Raw genomic sequence first — 4,875 nt, 5'->3', positions numbered from 1 at the left:
GCCTAGGGCTACCATAACAAAGTATCACAAACACGGAATGTAAGCTACAGAAATGTATTGTTCTCATGGTTCTGGAGGCCGGCACTGAAATCAAGGTGTCGACTGGTTGGCTCCTTGTGAGGGCCACGAGGGAAGGGTCTTTCCCAGGCTTCTCCACTTGCTGGTACATGGCCATCTCTCTGTATCTCTAGATTGTCTTCCCTCTCTGTGTGTCTGTCCCCAGATTTCCCTTTCGTGAGGGACACCACCAGCCATACTGGATTAGGACCCATTCTAATGATCCGTTTTACCTCTTTGTAGTCACATTCTGAGATCCTGTGAGTTAAAACTTCAGCAAATGAATGGGGGGTAGGGGCATACAATTCGACCCTTACATCAAGCTTCACAGAATACTACTTAATGATACCTTGATTATGCTGACAATTTTTAATACTTCACCATAACCAGAGGACCCAAACGTATTGTGCAATTTGGATAATATTAAAATGATGCTTGGGGCACCTGGGTGGCTCAGTCAGTTAAAAATCTGACTTCGGCTCAGGTCATGATCTCGCAGTCTGTGAGTTCAAGCCCCATGTCGGGTTCTATGCTGACAGCTCAGAGCCTGGAGCCTGCTTTAGATTCTGTGTCTCCCTCTCTCTCTGCTCCTCCTCCATTCACATTCTCCCTCTCTCCCAAAAAAATAAACATTAAAAAAATGATGCTTTAGTGAAGGAATCAGAGGACCCAAGCTTATGGAGAGATTTGGATAATATTAAAGTGAAGCTTTAGTGAAGGGCCCAGCAACATCGAAGTTCTATCCTCCTTGAACTTCCTAAGGGCCACATGATCACAAATGGGACTACTGCAAATGTGTCTGACACCCCAGTGCAGCGTCGACAATAAAACCAGGTTGGAAGTCAAGGGCTGAGTAGAGGCTTCTACCTAAATCCAGGTCTGATCTCCAGCCTCTGAGCCACAGCCACTGGGCCTCCCCAGCATCCATGCATCACCTGCCTGGCCCTCTTACCAAACGAGAGACAAGGAAGCATGTAAAGTTAATGTGCCCACCGGTGAATATCCAGCATTCACCGCCCTGGAATCTGACTGCACAGACCAGGATTTCTTCCTCTCAGGGAAGACAAGGTATTTTCTCTCTTATAAAGAGGGAGAGAAATGGGTTCCAGATGCCATGGCCTGCCTTCCACATGACGCACTGTGATGACCTGTAAAGGCACACTGTGTTCACCCCCGCCCAGTGCTCCAGAAATACTGACTTTTGGATGTTAACTAAGGCTGGGCGCTCATACAGGAGCTCAGCCAAACTCCAATCACCCCAGAGCCTAGCAAATACCATGCCTGTGCTACACGGGGTCCCCAAGCAGGTGAAGTGGCAGCCATGGCTTGCATGCTAAGAAAAGAAATGGTAGTTAATGGCCACAATGCTTCCATGACCACAGATGAGAACGTCCAAGGGCAAAAACGCTGCTTCCCCTAAGGCGCTGTTAAAGGCGTAAACTCTAGCTGCACCGTCCTGATTGTGATCTCACGGGAAGGACTGCCAGCACATGCCGTCCTCCCAACAGGTCAAGTAGCAGGAACCCACATCAGATAGGATCTCACATATTTTGAGTTTCTTTTTTAATTGAATTATGTAAGATCTTAACTCCTTATCTGCAAAGGGAGAACCACTGAGGAATAAGTTATAAACATTTTGCTAGAGATGGAAGTGAATCACTTTTGGGCCCTATGTAAAATGTGGACTGAGACTCTGCATCTTGTCTACCTCAGGGTACGAATTAAATGTGAAGTGGGAAAAACCACTGGGATGAAATGCTGCCCTTCTCCTATTATAGCCTACAAAGAGGAGCCCCTAGGAGACCAGCAAACCTGCAGAGTGCAAAGTCTTGCCGGAAAAAGGAAATGCAAAATGATAAAGCTTCTGTAGGCAAAGAAAGACACTGTGTTGGCATGAGAGTACATGACCCAATTCGCAGGGCCTGAGTCCACACCCCAAATGTGCCCCCAGGACCAGGTACAAAACTAGTCTGAGCATCGTTTCCTCATCTGGAACATGAGGACAATCACAGCACCGCCTCAGTTGTGGGCTGCACATAACAGAAGCCCAGAGAAGAGAGGCTGCACCAAGAAGGAGACTGTGCTCTCCATTAAAAGGGAAGCAGACAGGTAGTCCCCGGCTGGCAGGGAAGCTCCAGGCCGTCCCATGTCCCCAGGCCCCTCGCACCAGGACCAGTGTCCTGGGCATAGGACCAGTGTGGCCTCTTAGAGCCCCACGCTCAGAAGGGCCCAGCCCTGGGGTTCATTGCTCTGCATGTTGGCATTTTTTCATTATTAGTAACTGTTGAATAAGGGCCACCCGTTTTCATTTCGTGCTGCCTCCTGCAAATTAGGTAGCTTGTCTTGCTCACACTTTGTGGTTTTCTAATCCACCATCATTTCTGTGAGCAATATCCTCCCCCTCCAGCCTTGAACTTTCTTGCTCAGTTAACTTCTATCTACATCCCAGCAGCCAGAAATTACTCCCATGGCTACTCTCCCACAGGGAAGTCTAGGAAATAAGTTTCTCACAGGCACTCTGCTTGTCCCAACAAAATCAGCAGGAGTAGGAACTATTAGCCCTTGGTACAAAAATCAAGAGACCATGGATACGGTACAGCACATACTATTAGTTGTTCTAAAAATAGAAAGCAGGATAAAGAACAGATTATTTAGTAAGATGAGACAACTCAAAATGAAAATGTTGAATATGATTAGGGATAAATAAAGACAAGGCAGATAATAATTTTGGAGTATTTCAATCGCTCATATGCACGTTGTGAGAGTCTATAATTACATGAGTCGTTTTAAGTAAAATAAATTACTAACAAAATTTAAAGTTAAAATTGAAGACATGCTGTATATAAGGAATTCACAAGCTAGTAGAGAAGTAAGAGAGCCTTGAAGACAAGGTCCAATCCAAATGAGAAATGACATAAAGTGCGAGAGGAGAAATGAATAACTGCCTCATGGCCCAATTAATTTTAGAATATCTTCAAAATTTTTAACTTTTACTTCCTTTTCAAGAGAGAGAGAAAGAGAGAGAGGGAGAGAGACACTGTGAGGGAGGGAAGAGCAGAGAGAGGTGGGGACAGAGGATGCGAAGCAAGCTCTGTGCTGACAGGTTGACAGCAGGGAGCCCAAGGCGGAACTTGAATTCACAAACCATGAGATCCTGACCTGAGCCAAAGTCAGACGCTCAACTGATCCTGCCACCCAGGTGCCCCAGGATAGACTTCAAATTTAAAAGTGCTTCCTATATCAAATTCCAGAGCAGTAATGAAAGACTTCAGCCAAGTATACGACACTTAAAACCATCATGAGGGTTGAAGGGGAAGGGGGAGGGGGGAAAAGAGGTGGTGGTGATGGTGGAGGGCACTTAAGGGGAAGAGCACTGGGTGTTGTATGGAAAACAATTTGACAATAAAATATTATGGGGGGAAAAAAAAACCATCATGAGAGGCTCCGGGAAGGCATGCATGGATGTGATTAGAGCGCATCACTGTTGGGAAGGAAACCGACAACTTCTTTTTTCCCATCCTTGTTGAGAAGTGCATTTCCTTATCCAAAATGGTTTGGAAAAGACAAAGTACTGCGTAAGATGACTGTCAATATGTGGGAGGCTCATCTTTTCAAAAAACATTTACCTCTTGTTACTTTCCTAACCAAAGATCTCCACAGGCTTCCTAATACCATTTCCATCAAGTCTAAAGACCCCCACCTCCCACCTTCCAATCAAGGCCCACCTTATCTAGCCCCATGCTAGGGACCCAAACTTCTTTCCCTAGCTCTCCAGTGACTTTTTACCATAAATAAGAACAGGAGCTAATGTGAAAGACACATGTGTCCACCCCACCTTTCAGAACCAGAGATAAGCAATGTTCAGATGAAAATTCATGTCCTTCTGTAATTATAGTAATAAGCAAAAATAAAACTGAATGCATTCAGCATACAGTTCATGAAGTTAGAAAAGGAATAATAAAAAAAGTTGAATTTAGTAATTTCAAAAACAGAAAAGGAGTAGAACTGATAAAAAAAAAGAAAAAAACCCAAAGCTGTCTCTCTGAGCACAAACTGCTACCGCATCGAGGCACTGGAAACAGACATCATAAGTGCACGACAGGAAAAATGATGATAGGAAATAACCACAGAGACTGAAAACTTGAAAAATCAAAGAACTCCTTTGCTGCACTCCATGCAAATGCATTTGAAAATGTTGATGAGATTATCTATTTCTTGAGAAACATAATTTACCAATCCAACTCCAGAAGAGAGAGAAAACCTAAACAGAGAAGGGGCACCTGGGTGGCCATCGGTTATGCATCCAGATCTTCATCTCAGCTCAGGTCTTGATCTCAGGGTTATGAGTTCGGGTGTTGGGCTCTGTGCTGGGCATCAAGAGCCCACTTTAAAAAAATGAGACACAGAAAATTACAGATCAACCTTTTGAATATTGATGCAAAAATCCTAAATAAAATATAAGTAGATGGAATGTATGAATACCATGGAGTTAGTGCGGGGATGTGGGTGTAACTTCAATGCAGGAAATTTATTCACATCCTTCATCATTTTGGTAAGTTACAGGAAGATATAACCAGCTCCATAGACCTGCAAAAATCTAATCTCCACTACTGAATGGCTTTTAAGTTTTATTTATTCATTGTGAGAGAGAGCATGCACACATTGGGGGGAGGGGTGGGCAGACGGGGGGGGGGAGAGGGAGAGAGAGAGAGAGAGAGAGAATCCCAGGGAGGCTCTGCACTGACAGAGTAGAGCCCAATGAGGGGCTTGAACTCATGAACTATGAAACCATGACCTGACCCCAAGTCAACAGTTGGA

The sequence above is a fragment of the Suricata suricatta genome, chromosome 7, assembly GCF_006229205.1.
Source record: "Suricata suricatta isolate VVHF042 chromosome 7, meerkat_22Aug2017_6uvM2_HiC, whole genome shotgun sequence".
In the NCBI taxonomy this organism is placed as follows: Eukaryota; Metazoa; Chordata; class Mammalia; order Carnivora; family Herpestidae; genus Suricata; species Suricata suricatta.
Note: the sequence above shows the minus strand (reverse complement) of the source record.